The sequence below is a fragment of the Hydra vulgaris genome, chromosome 07, assembly GCF_038396675.1.
Source record: "Hydra vulgaris chromosome 07, alternate assembly HydraT2T_AEP".
Classification (NCBI taxonomy): Eukaryota; Metazoa; Cnidaria; class Hydrozoa; order Anthoathecata; family Hydridae; genus Hydra; species Hydra vulgaris.
This window is the reverse complement of record NC_088926.1, coordinates 9,310,001-9,332,991: the sequence shown is the minus strand read 5'-3', so window position 1 is coordinate 9,332,991 and position 22,991 is coordinate 9,310,001. Positions and strand designations below refer to the sequence as shown.

General features: G+C 28.5%; 1 protein-coding gene across 4 annotated transcripts in view; it reads left to right on the top strand.

The window, feature by feature from the left end:
• LOC136082280 (sushi domain-containing protein 2-like) overlaps window positions 1-22,991 on the top strand; it is a 45,139-nt gene that overhangs the window by 4,976 nt on the left and 17,172 nt on the right. For 2 of the 4 annotated variants that reach the window (XM_065800978.1, XM_065800979.1), the window contains exon 3: window positions 11,483-11,563. The exons of the other annotated variants lie outside the window; for them this stretch is intronic. The gene's annotated coding sequence lies outside the window, so the exon portion shown is untranslated. The remainder of the gene's footprint in view (window positions 1-11,482; window positions 11,564-22,991) is intronic. 4 annotated transcript variants of the gene reach the window in all.

Sequence of the window (22,991 nt, the reverse complement as noted above, 5' to 3'; positions counted from 1 at the left end):
TATATATATATATATATATATATATATATATATATATATATATATATATATATATATATACCCAATGTTAGCGTAATTTATTGCAATGTATTACAAATTAAAAAGAATGTAAACTGTAACGAATCAATGTTAAACAGCAACAATACAAAGTTGTTTAACCTAACTGGTAATAAAATCTTTCTCGCTGTCTATTTTTGGTATCTATAATCTGGATTTCTTACTCTGTAACACCATGCCATGACGGGACTTTCTCCTATAAATTTGACAGCTCGCAGCGTTAATGTCTTTAATTGTTCTTTCTACTGCCTGTGAATGACATGGTACATCGGGCAGTAGCATTTGATGTGTGTAAGTAAGTTGATCGTTTGAAAGGTGTGAAAGCATTGGAGAAGACGTAACATTACTCTGGTCCCAGTCAAACATGTTAGTAAACGATGTCGCAGCCAGATTTAATCTTATATCCTTCTTATCAAAGACTCGATCCGGTATGTTACTATTAGTCTGCTTCGTACTTGCTCTTATTATTTTAACTACTGATAAACGACGAATTTCCATATCACTATCACTAACTGCAGCTAACAGAATGTTTTCAGCAAGCGCAAAGTAGCAGTTATTTTCGAGAACAGGACGAACCGCAGCCTGATCTAATGCATCAAGCTCCTAAAACAACTGAACTAAGTAAATGAAGTTGTTAGCACCATTTTGGCAAGAAGAATTTGATTTGATTTTGAACCAAATGCGTCCGTAAAAGTTCAAAATGAAATGCTCTTCTGAGAACTGTTCTGAGAACTCTTCTGAGAACTCTTCTGAGAACTCTTCTGAGAACTCTTCTGAGAACTCTTCTGAGAACTCTTCTGAGAACTCTTCTGAGAACTCTTCTGAGAACTCTTCTGAGATGCCACCTCTCTAGACATGTAGAGACTCAAAATCCTGCTTGCTTTCGTCAACCACCGAGCATGACTTATATTTCCAGGTTAACTCTTCTCGAGGAAATCAATATCTGTAGTAGCCTGACGTCCACGCTGTACTACTAGACATGCTTTCAAAAAGTACAGTTATTTTCTGCTAAAATTCTTCTTGATAGCTTCATCACAATCAGTCAACTTACAAGTAATTGGCAAATAATTAACAACAAGCAATTCATTCGGATCATACTCTAGAGCTGAGCTAATTGTACCTGTCGATGTGGAAGGTCCTGTATTTCGAGCAAATTCCACGTCTGCCAAAAACCTTCTAAATGGCAGCTCGTTACAGTGTAGAAGGCATACCAACCACTGTAATGGTCTACCTAAGTTCTCCTTCAATTTTCTTATGATTCCGTTGCTTTTACCTGTATTATTATTTGTGCCATTATACACAACACCTTGAATGCTTTCTACGGAGTTTGTCTCTATAATAACTGACATTAACTCCTTTGTTATATCAGCAGCTTTACTACTTTCAGGAACTATATGATCGATGTATATGTTTCCAGGATACGAGACAATACTGTAGTGTTCTTCTTTTTTACTTCTTCTACAGCTAAAACTCTCAACTAATGTAACGTCTTGTTTTCCATCAAAGCCTATACAGCACAATTCTTTATTGCTTTGTATATGTTCTTTAACCAGAGTATCTCACCAGAAATTCCTTTGTCGACGTAGCTTTGAAGGATCAAGAATTGTTGCTGAAGACAACACACTGAGGTCCTTTAAAACAGCATTAACAATAAGACATGTATCTCTGTTGCTTATTTTGCATCGATCAACTGCTTTACATAATTCCTTGTACTCGCTTCTGTTCTGCACTGATACTGTCTCTTCCTCTGATGTATAATTACTTTCTGACGTCTTACGCTTATCCTCATCAGTATCTTCATCAGTTTCATATTCAACTTCTTTTGAGTGTGCTTTATCACACACTGATTTCATAAATTTGCGTTTTTGTCTATTTTCCTGTGTTGCTGTCGTTTCTTTGTCTACTCCACCATTTACCATATTTCTAACAGTTTTCTGGTCAACCTAGAAATCCCACTCTATCAATGGAATTTTATTTGGCAGTGGGCACGTGCATAAGTTCCCATCTCTAATGCCCAAATCAAAGCATTTGCAGGTATAAATGTCAAATAACTGCTAAAAGAATTCAACTTCTCAGGGAACGTGTCTGATATTCTTTTTGCATCTGAATATTTTTCAACTGTATGCACTTTATCCGTCAGTCTTTTTATCCTAATGGTTGTGCTATTCACTTCTATTGTGGGAATACTTGCTTTTGAATAAACACATTTCACTCTGTCTGCTAAAATTGAATACCTTTCTTGCAAGCTAATTTCTAATACTGTTTTATGATTATAAAATGGCGCCTTAATAACATCTTCGTATGATGGGATTTGATTTTCAGGAAGATCAACTAACTGTCCAAACAGTGGATGTTTAGTTGTACTTCGTGTACACATACTATTCATATTTAATATAATTTGTCTAAAATGATAAGAAAAACTACAACAAGTTATGTTCGCAATTATTAAAAGGTGTTAAAAAAATTTTTCATTAGAATTTAGTCAATAATTATTCCAATCTTTATACAGACTATAATATGCTTAGCCCTCTCATAAATAGGCTTACATGTTAAATGAAGTGATCTTTCTACAGTCTAAACTATAGCCTACTGTAGTGTACATCTATATTATCCTATTTGAATTTTATTATAGATCAATTATTGCAAAGAAGAAAATAAAATTACAAAATAGTATATTAGATATTTTGCTTGTTTCTAAAAAGTCCAGCACATGGTTTGTTGCTAATGTTGGTGACGTCACATGTAAATAACGTTTGAAAATATATTCCATTTTTTTTTTAGTACTTGACTAAAAAAGAAATGGATAAAATTTATATAATGCATTTTAGTCAATGATTTATTGATGGTACGTATTTAGATTGTATTGAGGAAATGGTTAAAATACATCAAATAATGTAAGACTTTAATCAAAAGTACGAACCCCTAATGGTTTATAAAAAATCTTTAAATATTATTTTCATACAATACTGATGCCAAGAAAACTTTTTGTTCATCTACAGGAAAGATAAAAAAATTCGACATATTCGATATATAAATACATATATATATATATATATATATATGTATATATATATATATATATATATATATATATATATATATATATATATATATATATATATATATATATATATATATATATATATATATATATATATATATATATATATATATATATATATATATATATATATATATACAAATATATATATATATATATATATATATATATATATATATATATATATATATATATATATATATATATATATACATATATATATATATATATATATATATAAGTGAGGTTAGTATTGCGTTGTAAAATACAAAAACTCTTGTTCGTATGACAGTGCTCAATATTATTAAATAATAGAGCAATTTATACTTTATGTAATTAAATGAATAAAAAACATCTAAATAGCGGGACTTAAAGTTTTATGCCCGAAGGCAATTATCAGCCCTGAATACAAACAAAAAACGTCAAAAATCCGTTTAAAAAACAAAAAATTATATACCGTAGAAGGGATTCAGACTTTATAAACAAATCTGAGTTTAAACAAAACAAGAAGCCGATATAGTTTACTAGTCTCCTGTGTCAAATAAAGAGAGCAAGAATTTTTTTGAATGTCGACACTGAGATACAATTTCATTCTTTTTGTTTAGTAAATTTGTTCCACTATGTGATAAAATTACATATTTTTCATAGAGTCAGAGGTGGCATTTTTTTGTTGTAAGATTATAGGTTCTGCAATGTTTAATCACTTCATAAACATTAAATGCATGCAATGTTTAATCACTTCATAAACATTAAATGCATGCAATGTTTAATCACTTCATAAACATTAAATGCATGCAATGTTTAATCACTTCATAAACATTACACTTCACTAAAAAACATTAAAAAACATATTATATTAAAAAAGAACTATAAAGAAATCGTTTCCTAAATCAACAACAACCTAAACAATAATTACCTTTTAAAATTCAATTTTTTCCCATATAAATTTTTGAAATGACCAAAACAATTGAAAATCTTCTTATATATTTGTATACTAAGTACGATGCGATTATGCGCACACTCATGGATAGACTCAATATAGTTGAAGAACGGGTTACCAAACTGAATCTAGATCTTCATACTCTCAAAACAACTCCATCACCTACCGCAGTGGCAGCACCACTGCTTGGAATGTTGTAGTCGCAAAGGGGTTAAAAACAACACCAAAAGACCAAGAACAAATGAATTCTATTAACACAATAGCCCTCGAGGAAACAGAGCTAGGAAAATAACTATACATGGTGCTCCAAAATCTTCCAATACCGATCTATCAATTGCTAAAGCCCAGCACAAACTTAAAGTAGAAATAACTTTTCCATTATTGGGGACAGACAAGTCTTTATTTGTAAATCATTTTCGCCTTAAACCCAACGTAAGTACCCCTGAACTACCCAGTCCAATACTAGTAATCCTTACAGATGAACCAGCTAGAAACAGAGTACTTAAAGAAGTCTCCACCTTTTTTGCTTAATCAACAACAGAGTAGATCATATTTCCCTATTCATCAACCCTGATATGACTTTAAATGAACAAATTCTGGCGCACCTTCTCAGAACTGAATGCAATAAAAGTGTGCCGCTCTTAGTCCAACTGCTACTTCAATCTATGTTATTCGAGGTAAAACAATAAAAGAATTAACTAGACATCATTAGCCACCAATGTCAATCAAAAACCAACTAGCAACACCTCCAACAACACATTTATCAATTCAGAAAGTTCCAATAAAACGTTTCATTCCACCTACGCAAATCATTATTAAAACTTTGAAACATATTTCTACAAAAGAAAATCTAAACAGACGACTAAATAAAATCATTAACTGTGCATACTTCAATTCAAGATCACTTAACAATAAACTGAATCATTTGCATATTCTTCTCCGAAACGGCAATCTCGATATTAACTTTATCACGGAAACCTGGTTAAACAACAAAACTCCAGACTCATTACTGTTAAATGGAAATGACTTCCAAATATTTCAACGTGATCGTATGGCAATGGTTAAGGCTCACTCATATTAGTGCGAAGTAACATCCATTTTGTACAAATTAGTTTTGATGTTCCTGAAAAACTTGTAGAAACTGAAATTACATGTGTAGACGTATGTGTCTCCTCTAGTCTAGAAAAATTATGCATTTCATGATTTTACCACCCCCTGTGTGCAGCTTCATGTTTTTTGAAAACCAAAGCCTTATGTAAGATGTTATGTAAAATTTCATCAACTTGTAATCATACGTGTATGTATCAGGCAGTTTTAATCTACCACTTATTGGTAGATTAAAATTGCCTGATACATGGTAGGCTAACAGGTATTGGTCAATACCTGTTAGCCTAGACGATTCTTGTCACGACATGTTCATAGAAACTTGTAAAGTGAACGCTCTAACCCAGCTGGTATCAAACAGTACCCAATTAAACAACATTTTGGATCTTATATTACCCAATGATAAAATCAATGTATATAACCTAGTAACTACAGACCCTTTTTGACCAGTACCTGTGACCATGGTACTATTTCTTTAATTGCAATTTGGGAACGTTAATTAGCAATAAAATACCATGATTTCCAGTTTCATTTCATTTTCATAAGTCCAACTTCAATAATATCAACAAAGAATTATTTAATGTAAAGTGGTACAGATTAGGTGAGTAAAATCTTAATATTGAGTCCTTCTGGCGCGTTATATGTGACATTTTGAACTCAAGCATTTTGTTGCACGTACCAGCACTCCATAAAAAAGATGCAGTATTCAACCTCGCGCACTTCGAAGTTTGGCATTATAAAAAAAGAACTATTTTAAATACTTTTATCAAATACAAGATTGCTCACATTTATACGATGCAAAATATTAAAAAAAGCTATTAATAAGGAGAAAGATGTTTTATATATATTATTATTATTACTATTAATAAGGAAAATATCAATAAATTTTACTCTTTTATCAAAATAAAATCCAAGCGTCACCATTATGTTGCACCACTTCAAAGTTCTGATGGCTTTCTTTGTTTAGACGATTGTAAAAAAACGCTTAATTTGAACAACTTTTTTGGCTCTGTCTTCATCACTAATAACGGTGTTAGCCCTCGATTAGATTTTCTATCCTATCAAAACTCCTTGAGTAACGTATTACTTCTATATGATTCTGCCGTTTCATCACTACAAAAAGTCCTAGCAAAATTTTCCAAATCTCCACATGGTTACCCTCAAATATATTTAAAATCAATTGCATCTACCTTGCCATTCCTTTGTCTATTTTGTTCGAAAAGTCAATCACCACTAATTCTATACCTGAAATTTGGAAATCAGCAATAATTTCTCCAGAGAAAGGTCACCCTTCTCTACCTTACAACAACAGACCTATTTCAATGACCTGTATCGTTTGCTAGGATATGGAATCAATCATTACTAAAACCATAAAATACTATCTGCTAAATAATAACTCTTTCTCTCAACATCAATTTGGTTTTATAAATCACAGATCCACAAGTTCCCAATGCAATGCTGGCAACTTTAAAAAAAGGAACCACTGCCTTAAATAACAAAAAAACAGTTGATATCATCCATATTAATTTTGAAAAAGCTTTTGACTCGGTAACTCATCCTTAACTAATATTCAAATTGCAATACTTTTGAAATAAATACGGACTATTTAATTGGATTAAAAACTTTGTTATTAATTGCTTTCAATGTGTGTGTGTTGGTACCTCATATTCTAAAATCGCTTCAGCAAAGAGTAGCATACCACAAGGAACTGAACTAGGACCTATACTGTTCTTGTTATTTATTTATTACAACATATTTATTGCCCAGATGGAGATTGTGGCATAAGCTGTTTGCTGATGATTTAAAGTTGTATCAATCAAGAAATGTATACAACAACATTGATATTGTAAACACTGTAAATAAAATCTTGGCATGGTTCAAATATTGGTAACTAATAATAGCAACAAACAAATGTTTTTATTTATGTTATGGAAGATATAATATACCTACTCGTCCTTATTTATTAAATTCCGTTATCAATATTTAAATTATTTACTCAATTCAGGATTTTGCAATCACTATATCCTTTGATATGAAGTTCTCTAATCACTGCTCTCGTTCTTTAAGCATAACATACTCTTGCGTTTACTTACTTTCAAAATCCTTCATCTCAAACAATTCTTAACTTTTGTTAAAAGCTTACAAAGTTACTGTGTGGCCTGTATTAAAATCTTGCACCCCAGTTCGGAGCCCTCGTCATTTTAAAGATTTATTTTGCATAGAAAAAGTTCAAAAGTACTTTAACAGAATTGTCTTCAAAAGCGTCATATTACATACACCGAATACTTATTAAGACTTATTACTTTTTAACTAGAATCTCTTAAATACTGCAGAGTTAAGTTTGATCTTTATATGACATTTAAAATTTTACATAATCTCGTTGATTTACCATTTTCAAATGTTTTCACCTATTCCAATTTGAAATATTTTACTAGAAGTTTTCGCAAAAGTTTACTCCACGTAATAAATACATTAATGATACTAAAATATTACTTAACAGCGAAGGAATCATTCAAGTATGGAATTCACTTCCTGACCACATAGTGAACTCGCTCTCACTGTCAGCATTCAAATTGAATTTAAAAAAGTATGATTTCAATTTTCACACAGTCTACTAACTTATGTTTTTCACATTTACTCATATTAAATTTTCTTTTTTTGCTTTTTTGGTGTGACATTAGAGTAATGTAGTAATTACCTGTCTCACCATTTTCTATTTTGTACATTTTTAAAATACCAGTAAATATATAATAATAAATATATATTTATATTGTATATATATATATATATATATATATATATATTTTTTGAAAATTTGTTAACTGCTCTACATGGTATTTTGAAACTGCCTCTTTTAGACAATGAATTAAAATTATTTCTTGAAAACACTTCTATTGTATCATCACAACATCAACCAAAAATATTATAAGACACGTAGAAAAATCAAATTTTAATCAACGATGAATCCAAGGTTTTAAAATGCGTATCAAAATGTTGTAATTTATGTACTATGTATCTTCACTTTGTAAACGATTTTACCACACCATCTGGTAAAGTATGGAACATTACAACTTTAATATCATGTAATTCCCAAAAGATTACTTATTATTTGTAAGGTAATGGGTGTGATGGAAAAACATCAAACTACTAATTATCTAAGATGCAAAACGATACTATTCTTAAATAATAAATTATGTTACAATAATAAGGTATCAAAAATAGAATGTAATTTAAAATTTAAACTACATAAATTGACGTTTTACTTCCTAGATTGTTAAGTTAATGAAGTTGATTATCAGATTGTTTGCAAGAGATTTTTAAATTGCTTGTCATACATAACGACAAACACGTAAAGAATTAAAAAAAAACAATAATAAATAAGTCCAGATTTAAGATTAAGGTCGAAAAAAAAATCTGCCATAAGAACTTGCTACATTCTTTCGGAATTTACATAAAAACCCAATAAAATCGTTTTAAATAATGTTTACTAAATCTTGAACTTTTAATTGCTGCAGTGTAAATAAATGAATGTTTTATAAGTTATCATTAAATTTTTATTTGATTGAGATTAGACTATATGAAGGCTTATTATATTTTAATAATAAATTTCATTCAGTAAAATTTAATGACTTTAATTATACTAAGAAATTTGAATTGATCCATCCATACCCAAGTTTTGACAAAAGAATAATTTTTACATTTTTCCTCTAGCTCATAATATTGTTCTTTTGTGGTCATAGGCAGGCGTCCTAAAACTGAATTATCCTCAACCGCATCATAATCTGGGGACTATCTGCTTGTTTGACTTTTAGACTTTGTAGAACGCTTTCTATTGCGTAAAGCAGTTTTTATATCAAGTGCACCCATTACTACATACGTAAAATTCAGTATGTGCTGTTTAAATTCTAAAAATTTCTTTTTTCATTAGAGTTTCATTACACCAAACATCCAAGTCAGCATTAGCTCCAACTTAACAAAAAATATTTAAATAATCCTATATAGTTCTGATTTAACGAAGAAAAGTATGTAATACTATTAAGTTTCTAAAGTTTATGTATTTTTGTATTGTAAGTGTATTTATGCATTGCAATTTATTTATGTATTTATGTATTGTATTTATGTATTTACAGGGTTCCCCACTTCATTTCGAAAATGTATCATTTAATTTCAACATTGTATCTGTACATTTCGACAATGTTTTATTCAATTTTTAAACCGTCGCATTTAACTTTGACCGTTTTGCATTCAATTTGACAGCGCTAAGAATACTTTAAATAATATAAAAACAAAACAGTTAAATTTTTTCTAAATTCATTTAGAAAAAATTTAACTGTTTTGTTAATTAATTTTTTAGTTTGTATACAAAATAACGTTCAAACAAAAAATTATATTATAAAATATTGTAATCGCAAACATTCGCTTGATAAAAAAAAATACTAAACTAAGTTTATTCTTCAATAATTGCTTCTCTTCTTGAACACGGAATCATATACCCAAGCACGTGCCCGTAATAGTTATTAAACTTTGTGCTAGTAATATTCAACGCACCGTTTTGTATGTTTTCAAGCAGTTCCACCTTCTGATAAACTATTTTCATTCGGAAAACATATTTTTAATGAGATTTAAAAAGGGAAAATATGGAGGTAAAAACTTCAAAGAATGACCAACACGTACCATTTCATCTTGAACAACAACTTCATTAAAAGTTCATTCTGTTATTACTAAATGAATAAAATATAAAAAGCTTTTTCTGGACAACAGACGAAAATATTTCTTGACCGTTATTGGGCTACTTTTTGTGTGGCCCTCTTTCCAGCTAAAGAAGGTCCTCTTCTAACTCACATTGAAAGGGTAAACACTATTTCATCAGTACAGAATGTTTTATTGTCATTTATAGAAGACAAAACTTCATGAATTTTTCTCCATAAGTAGCGCTTTTATTAATTACGTCTTTAGAAATTCTTCTCTCTGGAATATTGTGAACACGTTTTTAAAGTATGATTAAAACTATCAATGCATCTTGCTATAGTCAAATGACTGTCTTAAATGGATTTTTGCTAAATAAGTCTTTGTTTAATGTCCTTAAGAGTCATTCTACAATCATCATCATTCCAGTTTTAGTTTGATACCTTGGATTGATCTGTTAATATTTTGTTTCTAGAACCACCTTTTAATTGCATTCTATCGGCAAACCATTTTTATATATTTTAATAATTGAATAGATTGCAGTTCATTTAAATCCAAATAATTTGCAATTTCTGATGGTGAAGTTCAAAGTAAGATTCCATTAACCTTGAACAGCTTTTATTGTTGATTGTTGGATTTGGCATTGCTGTTTATAAATTTTGAAAATGATGTTTAAGCTTTTACTTTAAAATCTTATTGTAGTGAAGAGAAAAAATATTTTGGATAATAAAAAGACTTTTATTTACATGATAAAAAATTACGACATTAATTTATAGTTTGATGACAATTTAGTTATGAATTGTTGGGATATTTTCCAAATGTAGCTATTTTTTTTTGGTAATAAAATATCATAAATCCAGTCAATAAAAATAAGATAATGTAGCAATTAAAAACAATTATTATGGCAAATTGAATAATTAATATCCACATTTTTTGCTTTAACTATATTATAGATTCAAAAAATTTTTGAAACCACATTTATGATGTTAGCATTCACTTTAAGTACTGTAGAATTAAAAAAAAAGCTACACTAATTATTTTATTGTCCCGATTAAACTCAATCCATTATTATTTAACTAAACTTTTCATCATAAATATGAAAATTTTTATTCAAAATTTAATGTTTTTAAATTGTCGAAAATGTGATGCAACAGTGTCGAAATTGAGTGCAAAAGTGTTAAAACGTAGTGATAAAATGTCTAAATTAAATGCAAGTGTCGAAATGTAGTGATACAATGTTGACATGTGGTGAAAAACCCTATATTATTGTAAGTTTTTTTATGTATTTATGTATTATAAGTCGTATCTGCATAGGTCTTAATGCAAGTGAAGGAGAATCAACTAGTTAATGGATAGGTACTTTAGTAACCGAACTCTCAAGATCTACATTCCCACCACATGAGTCTGTATCAGAGCTATGCTCTATTGCAGTTTGCTTTCTGGGATACTTTATTCTTTTGTAGGCCTTTGAGCGTGATAGCTAATGAAAAAAACTCTCTTATGCATATTGGCTGCAAAAATAATAATTCATATGTTTTATAATTTTGTAATAATAATAAAAATTTTAATATAAAATTTAAAAAATATTATGCAACTTAAAGTCAAAATGTTAACAACACCTTTTTTTCATTTAGGTAATATCTTACGTCCCAATAAGAAAAATTACGTTGGAACAACATTTTTCCAAAGTCATCCTTAACGTTGGAAAGACATTGGTACCCAGCGACCATTTGTTTTTAAAATTTACCTTCTAAATGTATTTTAAATGTCTTTTAAAGGTCATCTAAACATTCATACGTAAAGAACGTTTAAAAGACGTTTAAAAGACATGTAGATTGTAATTTTTAAAAACAAATGCCCGTAGGAAATGATGTTATAAATGAAACAGCGGGAAAACGTCATTTTGCTAACGCTATTGCAACGATGTAAAAATGACGTTTTAACATCTTTACATTTGAGCTAAATGACGTTTTTCTGCTGTTTCATTTATAACATCATACCTTAAAGGCATTTGTTTTTAAAATTTGTTTAAGGAAAGGCGTTACAGCAACGTTAAATTTAATACAAAAGACGTTATAACTACGTTAGGCAAACTTTGTATTTTAAGCGAATAATGACGCTGAGATAACGTCATTTTTTGCTCAAAATGCAAGGTTTGCCAATCTATTCTATTATTGTTTAGACGTTGGAATAATGGTAGAAATGAAAAATAAACCAATGTAATTTTGATGAAGTTGGCCAAACGTTGCAAGAAAAACGATCAACAACGTATTTCTAACATTTTCACAATGTTACATTGTATAACATCGCGCGGTGATGTTCTTTTCATTATTTATTTATTAAGGTCATACATTGCAATTATATTAGTCTAAGCAACTTATTGAATACGAAATTTAAAAGACTAAAAAAAATAAACTTTGCTGTACTTCTTTTTCAAAATTTTAAAATTATATACAACTGCTTAGAGTGAAACTAGATTGATTTTTACATTTTTTCCAAATTTCGAGCATAACGCAATTAATTCGTGAATTCTTTGTTTGACACTATGAGATAAATTCATATAAATAAATAGTTATAAACAGATTTAATTAAAAGCATTATCAACAAATGGAAAACATTTAGTAGGAACAAATAGAAAGAATTACTATAAATACCAAAAATTGAGTTTTCCTTTCTTTAAAAAATTATTGACAGCAAATGTTTGAGTAAAACCCTTTAAAATAGAAAAAACAATTTTTTATTATAACTAGCAAAATAAAATTATTTAAAATAACATTTTTTTATAGTAACTCTATTGTTTTATACTATTTATTCAAAGCACACAATCATGACATAATGGACAAACAACATTTCTTGTTCTACTCGAAAAATTAACTTTGCATTTGAGTTCAGATTTTTGACCAGTTTTCTTTTTACAGAGGCATTTTTTGGCACATATAATTCTTTGTATAACTTAAACTGCATGGTACAACAAAGAAGCCGTTAAAATAGCAACATGGAATTATTTCACAAAGTAAAAAATCGAAATTTATTTCAATAATCTCTGCCACTTTTCAAAAAAAACCCAGCTATTTTAACCATCTGGAACCACTTTTGATTTGCGTTTTTTTTTCTCAAAAATTTATTACCTGAACAATTTATTTCTCCTAAACGCTTGACAATTTGAGAAAATGGCATGTTCTTACCTCAAACCAAACATTGATACATACCCAATGGCATTAGTACTAGAATTATCATTTAACATACGAATAGAAACACTAAGGGAAAGAAAATGTATATAAAGATCGTGTTTTAATACATTCTTCAATACATAGGGTCCAGTATACATAAGAAATAAATAAAACTCTGTAGCCTTCCATCTTTTAAACTCTCCAAGTGATCCTGGCTGTCTGACAAAATCAGATAGCATATTACCAGATAAGTCATTTAATTATTCAGTAATATGATTAATTTGGGCATAAGACAACCAACATATGCTTGGTCTATCTATCCAAAGTATCAATTCTTGTCTAACAACCCCAAGACAAACTAAATGCATATAGTCTAAAACAAAGGAAGCAACACAAGTGCTTTAATATATTTGATGATCTTTATAATACATTTTAGCAAACTGTTAGTCTGAACGAAGAGCAAAATTAACGTGATTAAAACAACTTTTCCTTCCCATTTACTCTCGTCAATACATCGTTCATGCCGGTGTAAGAATTGTGTGGCTTTATACATAAATAAAAGTACGTGCCGGAGTATCACTTGTTCAAAACTGTAAACTAACATTTGAAAAGTTATCTTTGTAAACCAGACCATTTTCTGAAAGTATTTTGAATTCTTCCAAAAACTGTCTAAAAAACTCAATAAAAGAGTTAGTTATTTGTTTGCCACAGAAAAAAGCAACACGAAACAGAGATTTAGAACCAAAATGGCGAAGTAAAGACCAAAGCTGGGTATTGCTAGATTTAAAAATGGCAGCTCATATAAATTTTCTATTAAATGTATGTTGTTATTAATACTTGCTTTATCATCTTAGAGCATATTTTTAATACTAGTAACTAAACCTAGATAGATATAGTTACCAGAGCAGATTTTTTCAGTAATCACACAATTAGGCGTTTTAAATATAGTTTTAGAATTTTTTTGGTAGGTCCTCGCGTCCATGTTTGTGCAACAAGATAAGCAAATTATTTAATGAAAAATGTGTAACTGCATGTTTAACCACCTACACGGCAAGATTATGCGCCAAATAAGGACAACGTTCAAAATGAAAAGACTCAGAATGAAAAAGAATTACCAAATTCATCACATGTTGAAGACAGTTTAGTTATAGATAATATAGAATCACTTCCTAAAGTAATAATACTATTCTGAATTGAACTAGAAAAAAACTCACCAGTTGAACTTTGATAATTATTATTTTCTAATATACTAGAAATCAAAGAATTATCTTTCATCATATTGTAGATCTCGAAGTCATTATATAATTATATATCTTTAAACTTGTTATCTACAAACACGAGAATATATATATATATATATATATATATATATATATATATATATATATATATATTATATATATATATATATATATATATATATATATATACAATCTGGGCTGTTTCCTGGCTATTTTAATGCTGGGACATTCCTTTCGTGAAAAAGTTTAGCGATGGATTTGGCCATATGACAAGGTGCACCACCATGCATATATAATTGTGTAAATAACTTTCTCTCTAATAAGTTTTTGTATTTTTCTTGGTTCATTATACCATCTACAATATGGAGTTGCCCTGTTCCATGAATAGATATCACGCTCCAGACCATAATCTTCTGTGGGTGTTTAACAGTTTCTTCAATACAGTCTGGATAATAAGCTTCTGTTGATCTTTTCCTAACATACTGTGTTCTTTCTCCCAAAACTTCTAGCATTGTCTCATCTGAGAAACAGACCTAAGCATAGAAAATACAAAGTTTCTTTTAATGGAACACCACAATTTCATAACAATCTATAAGTTAATTATTACCAATACTAAACAGAATGTCGAGGTTGCTCACTTAATGCAATTACTACATTTAAAACAAAAAGCGAAAACTTTATTCTAATAAGTAATAATAACCAGCAAACAAGGACAATGTTTACTAAAACAAATAACAATATTCAATAAATACCGATGTCCAATCATCTTCAGTCCAGTTCTGGTAATCTTTCGCCCAAGCTAGTCGCTTCTTGCACATTGCCGGTGTAAGCTTTGGTTTTTTATGTGGCCTGTAGGCCTTGTATCCATGTTCCACTAGGCGTCTTCTCACAATTCTACTACTAACTTCAACTCCAGTTTTCCTCCATTCACTGACTAAATCAGAAGATAATCTATGCCTGTTTTCACGACAAAACTTTATCAATTCTCGATCACCACGGAGTGTTGATTTGCGTGGTCTAGCACAGTTACTTCTCTTAGTTTCAGTAACATTGTCACCAGTAAACAAAGTTTTTTTAATTCTGCTAACAGTCTGATGGGAAACATTAAGTCTTTTAGCAATTTTCATATTTGTAAAAGACGAATATTGCAACAAGGTAGCAACCTCACGACGTTTTGCGGGACTAATGTCCGAGCATTTAACCATTAATAATTTATAAAAATTTACAGATATATTATAGTAATTTCAAAATATAAACTTCACTTAAATCCAGTCAGTATATTAATTATGACTTATCATTAAAAGTTTGCATACTGTTCAACGTAACACCAACACAACTTCAATATGAACTTAATCACCTCGCGACTTCTTAACTGACATACAACGATAAAACTAAATTAAAATTGTTAGCATTATATAATATTTTTCAAAACGTTTGTTTATTAATAAATTACCATGGTTCCAGAACACTAACACGGCATGGGTTGTGTTATTTTTAAATCATAATCAAGAAAAAGTTAAATTTTTATGAATGTCCTAATTTAATGGTCAACAATGTATATATATAAACATATATATATAAATATATATATATTTATATATATATATATATATATATATATATATATATATATATATATATATATATATATATATATATTATATATATATATGTATATATACATATATATATATATATATATATATATATATATATATATATATATATATATATATTTTTTTTTTTTTTTTTTTTTTTTTTTTAGATTATTCACCTCCCCAAGGCCCGAGGCGGGCCACTACAGTCGAGGAGGATACTCATTTTTTTAATATTTTTTTTTTAATATTTTTTTTTTTTTTTTTTTTTTGTCATTATTCGTGGTGCAACCCTCTCTCAACTCTTTAACTCCGAAACACGAACCTTGCCGAGCAAGGCCGCTGCGCGGAGAAACTAAGTTGAGCGCGGTACTTCCAGGGACGTGGTGGGAGTCGAACTCCGAACCTCTCGCATACAAAGCGAGCGCTCTTACCACTACACCACTACCGCATTTATATATATATATATGTATATATATATATATATATATATATATATATATATAATAGGGTACGTCTATTGTAGCTTTTTTTTTGAGTTTTGAGTTGTGTAATGTTGCAGTTACTGTGTCTAGGTTAGAGATAAGGTTTTGCCTAATCTCAAGTATCCTGGTTTAAAAATGGCTTGCGAATTTATATTTCAAGTCTTAATTTTTGACAAGTTTTGTTAAACTTTTAATTTCAAGTATTTTATTTTAAGTCTAGTCATCTCGTTTTATAATATCTCGTTTCGAATTTATATATTTTGAATATAATGTAACTAATAAACGATTTTTTAAAAAGCGCAGTTGTTTCAAGAAGCTAACAAATTTTCGCTAAATCGTTTGCACGCATTTAAATATAAATTTTGCAAATACATTTTTATATTTAAAAGTTGGTTTTAAAATTAAATATCAAATATCGAAAAGTCGGTTCAAAACAAAATTGTAATTTAAAGAAATCTTTTAGTATCAAAGATCGGAACCTATGGTTATACTTAATTTAGTCGGAGAAACTAATGATTTTACTCAATTCCTGAGGGGCTATGGGCCCCCAAATTTTTTCAAAAGGTTTTTGATTCTTTTGTTTTAACAAAGCATGTTTTTAATAGTAAGTTCTGATATTTTAGGTATTTTTGATGTGTTGGCCCCCACTAAAAAGTCACGCTGTTGCCCATGATCCTTCATATAGTATATACTCTTTAGTACAGTATGTATTATTTAGTACAGTTTACATATATAATTAGTCCACGAAAATGCATTAAGGCTACAACTACACCGATGAAAAGTAAAAAAAAGTATTGTGGTGGCTCATGTGAATTATAAATGACAGATCCAAGCACTTTTAGACAGGTTATTCAGTACTATTACTATCTTATGCATATAAATCCAAATGCAGATATTGTATTGATGACTCAGCAAATAAGCATTAACTTAAAATCAATTTGGGCTACAATAAACTCAAGTTTACATTTTACAACTGACGAATCTATTAATATTAAAGATCTTCTCGTACTTTTTAAGGATCTTAATCGCAAGCACGGAAAATCAAGCGCTAAAAGAAATCTTAATTCAAACTTAGACAAACTTTTTGATATTTCTGCGTGTTCCTGTTCATTAAATGTGCTTTCCTGTAGTGACAGAAAAGTTTCATGTAATAAAGATAATTGCATCGAAGAACCTATTGTATGCCTTTGCTCTCAAAGTAATAAAGAACCTCTTGAAAGCACAGCATATCTTCGTGATCAGAGGAAAAAAATTGGTCCAAAAGGTGCAAATCAACTTTCTTCCGTTCGTAGATTATCTGTCAAAGGATTCAAAGACTTGATATAGAAGGACAAAAAATATCTAATAAGCTAGTTGATGAAGATGAATCCTTCATACTACACGTAAACTTAATTAAAGAAACAAGTGGTTTAACCTTTACGGAGGTAAATATTATATAAATACTTGTAGTAGATGAAACAAAAAGCATTTTATTTTATTAACTTTTTTAAGGATGAAGGTGAATGAAAACCAATAAATAATCCTATTGGAAAATACAACTTCTAAAATTTGCAATGAAACTAGTCAGAAAAGAGTGTTCGTCAAACGTAGGTGCAGCCTATGCAAATGCTTTACTACATGACATAAAATATCTCCGAAAAAACGATGTTGATATAAAAGATATTTTGATTGATAAAGCCAAATTAGATAGGGTTAAGTCAAAAATAAAAATCGTGAGTGAAGATGAGGATTCAGAACAAAAAAAACAGTTAATTTGCGGTAGGGTTGACAGCAAGCTCGATCAGATAACTAAAACAAGTAAAGTAATAAATTCACCTTGAGGAGAAGTACTAAAGAATTGCATTAAACCTGAACATCAGCTCACGTTTACTTATAAAGATAGAAAATTGAGTGGAAATTAAAGGACTCATAGGACGATTCCTGTCACTAGTGCTTCAGGCTTTGTTCTTGCTACCGAAACGTTCAGTGTTTTACTAGAACATAACAGTTTGGATAGTATACAAACTGTTCTTCTTGATAATACTGCTACCAATACTGGACCAATAAGTGGCTTAGTGGTAAAATTAGAAGAGTTTTTAAAAAGAAAACTAAAACTCATTGGATGCGCGTTACATTAAGATGAACTTCCGTTACAAGCTCTTTTTGTAAAACTTGATGAAAACAAAACATGCGTTGAAAATATTTAGGGTAGAAATCAAGTTTTGTTTAAATGTATTAAAAACCCAATTGTAGATGGCTTAGTTTATGATGTGGTAGTTGGCTTTGATTTATATTTATAAAGTAAACAACAAAAAATTGGAAGCAAATTTGAAGAAAATTCCGGAAATAAATTTTATTGCTAATCTTTGGTATGAGTTGGTTGACATCAGGATTACTAAATTTACGGAGCCCTCAACAACACAACATTTTTCAATTGAGCAAATCCAATAAATTAATAATAATAATGTTAAACCTGAGATCCCCGACATTCCATATTACTCCCAGAGTGTTGAGCGAACGGTAAAACTTGTATCGGAGGCATCCCAATATGTTTGCGGATTTGAGAATCGACATAGCTTCATTTTAACTAAACTACTTAGCAGATGCGTAAATATTTCGAAAGGACATAATTTGCATTCTTATTATAATAATTTTTAATTGAAAATGTTTTCCTAAAAATATATATCCATGTTCAAAATGTTTTAAATTGTAAAAATAATGTTTATTTTGATATTCTTAAGTAAATATAAAATAAAAAATTGCGCTATCAAATCTTCAAATAGTTAAAAGTTGTTTTAAAGTTAGCTAACTGTTATAAATTATGATAAACTTAAATCGTTCAGCAATCGCATTAATTTTAAAAAACAAATAAATATGAACATATTTAAATCGTCAATTTTTGCATATAACGCCTTTTAAGGTGTTTTTTCGCAAAATCCTACAAATCTTAAAATTTAAATCTGCAAGCAATTCTTAATCTAAAATCTCACAAATTTTGAGAGTAATCATAATTTAACTGTCTCCAACTACTGCAGTATTACGCAATATGCGGAACTAAAATCGATATATATATATATTTATATATATATATATATATATATATATATATATATATATATATATATATATATATATATATATATATATATATATATATATATATATATATATATATATATATACTTATATATACATATCATGGGCTATTCTAGGAAAATAATTTGGGCGACGGTGCCCCTGTGCCTGCGCCTTTTTGTAAAGAAAGTTATAGTTTGTTTTTTTTTGTAAAAAAAAAAGTATTTGCAAACAAAAAACAAAATGTTCCGCTATTTCTGAATTTGGGCGGCGCCTAAATATGGTCGGCGCTATCAAAAACGGTCTAAACATATATATATATATATATATATATATATATATATATATATATATATATATATATATATATATATATATATATATATATATATATATATATATATATATATATATATATATATATATATATATATATATATATATACATATATATATATATATATACATAATATATATATATATATATATATATATATATATATATATATAAATATATATTTATATATATTTGTGTATATATATATGTATATATATATATATATATATATATATATTTATACATATAAAAATGTATATATATTTATATATATATATATATATATATATATATATATATATATATATATATATATATATATATATATATATTATTTAGTTATGCTTTACTGGTTGCTTCAGCAAAGTTCACACTAATAGACATGACATTATTACTGGTGCTTGAAGTATTTTCCGGTTTTTACCATGTGCTGCTTTTTATTAAATTATTTAAATGGTTTATGGTTTTAAATTATTTAAATGGTTTTATTTGTACTTCTGAGCTGGTAGCATCAGGAAAGACCTTTAATACTGCATCTAAATTAAACAATTATACAAAAAAGTTATTAAACTGCTGTATTAAGATAGATTGGTTTAAGATATTGGGAAGATATGTATTTCAGGCAGCCCCGATGACTGAAATACACATCTGCCCAATATCTTGAACTTGATGAAGTCCGTAAAAAAGTCTTATATCAAACAAATATTGTTGAAAACCATACCCTAACCAAACTCTAGCCGTAACTGTTAGGGTTAAGCTCAGGGTTTTGCGAAGGGTTCGGTGTAAGCATGGTTTTAAATAAAATTAATTTTACTGTTGGCTTTAGGGTAAAATTATAATTTTTAATATGTGTTATATGTAAAACGTGACTCGATTTTTAACGGACTTACAAAAGGGGTATCTGAAATACACGTTCGCCAGATATTGTAACAGTAGTAATGATATTTTGAAAAATATTTTAAAAAATCTATAAACAAACTCACTGTTTATTACATTAAACAACATAGTTTTTTCAAACTTAAGCTTTCCTTGTTGACCAACAATATTGAGTTTTGTCTGAAGCTCAATTGACTTAGGTCCTTAACCATATATAATTCCACCAACACGTAAGATTTGTTTAACCCTAAAAAGAAAGAAAATATCAGCCCCATTAAAATATTTTACATGCAAAGTTTTATACAAGTGTATTATATTTTTAAACATTTTAATTATTTAATAATACTTAAGTTATATTTAAGCTACAATCTAAATAGTTTAAACATAAATGGGTTATAAATTAGGTGACATTAGTTGCAATAGCAATTGATTAATAATTATTTTTTTATTCATCTTTTTTTCTCTAAATCCTGTTAAACATATTAAAATATAACTCACAAATTCTTGTCCAAAACTTTTATTATGCATTTTTATTTCAATAATTTATGTCAATAATTAAGTTGGAATTTCTATGCTTAAATTATGTGCCAATGTACTTTTGGGTTGATATCGCAAACATATTTTGATTTCACATAGTAAATTGATGACTTATTGGAACTCTACACACAAAAAACTAAAAAAAGAAAAAAAAAGTTATTTAACAAAAATGTATTTTAACACAATTTATTACACATAATTTATTAATTTATTAAACCGGATAAATTTTCATAAACATTTATCTTTATTTGTAATATTTTTTAAAGATAATATGCCTCCATAACATAAATATAATAACTGACTTATATAAAAAATAAAGTAACAATATATTATGTATAACCTTTTTTCAGTATGTACAAATACTGAAAAAAAAATCTACACACTTTGAAAACTCATAACAAAGTTATTTTTGTCAACAGCCACAGTAGAAAGTTCTTTACTCTTTGGTAATCCACAACCAACTTTGTTTTGTGTTTCAATTCTTTCCGATTGTAATAGAGAACAGTTATCTGGTCTTCTTTTACTCTCAATCTGAGAAGATAGTGAACAAGAACTATTGGAAGATTGAAAGCGTGATTTTCTTGAAATATGGGATTTTGATGCATTTTGAAAACTGAATACTGACCGAGTAGATTGATTCAAGTCAATATTTACTTTATTCTGACTAGGTTCTTGTGTAAGATTTAGGTATTCTTTTTCTATATCTGGGGAAAACCCTTTATTTACTTTTAAAACCTGATTTGATTTCGGGCTTTGGAGGAAGTGTACAGCAAACGGCTAAAAAAAACGATTAAAAAATAAACAAAAAGCTTGATTCAAAAAACTTAACTCAAAAAAAATAAATTCCAAAAACTAAGTAAATAAATTAAAAATTTTAAAAATAAATACAAGAATACTAAGTAACTTAATATGCAAACACAAAAAGTTACGTTTTACCTTTTTTTGCAACGTGACACTCATCTTTTTTAAAATCAGAATTACATCAGTGTGTATTAGTTGTAATATTATATGAATGGCAAGTCATAAAATCTTTATCAGTTAATTTAATTTTGAGAATTTGAAGTATAAACCAATCATCTTGAGGTTCAACCCGGTTCCTCAACTTTTTTTCAGCCCCTTTTTTTAACTGCCTCAAAACTTTACCCTTAATTCAACTTAAAGGAACTGTGACAGAGAAAACCTTGTCTTCTCAAAGTCACTTTACACGACACCATTCAGACATAATAGCACACTACATAATGGTAAAATAGAAAAAACAAATAAATCTTCAGAAGAATATCATTAAAAAATAATTTTAAACTACTATTTATATCAGTAAAGTAAAAAAAATGAATAATTTAACATTTTTTATCAGTATGAAGTTTTGTAATAAATAATTACATAAAAAACCATAAAGTGTTTCTAATAATTATTAGACACACTTAATTGTTTTTAAGGTCTGTCTAAGTTATAATGCAAATGATTACCTTGTCTAGAACTAATTCCAAAAGGAACTTAAATTAGCATCAAATTTCCATAAACAAATAAAAAGTTAGAACAAATATAAATTTTAAATGGTGTTAATAAGTATTTAACTTCAACATTTTTGATTAGTTGAGAGAGTTTAGCGCTAGCATACTACCAAAATAAAGTATAAGTAATCAATGGCATTGAATCTATTAAACCTACGTAAAAAATCAAAAAAAATTGACTGAAAACTGTGTCTTACCTCCTTTAAGTACTAAAACGTCGTTCAGCATCAGCTGTAAATATAGGTGTGACCAAAACAATCCCTGCCAACTTTGATATTTGAGAAAATGTTTCAACAAGGTTATTTTCATGCATAAATTGGGATAAGGCATAAATGGT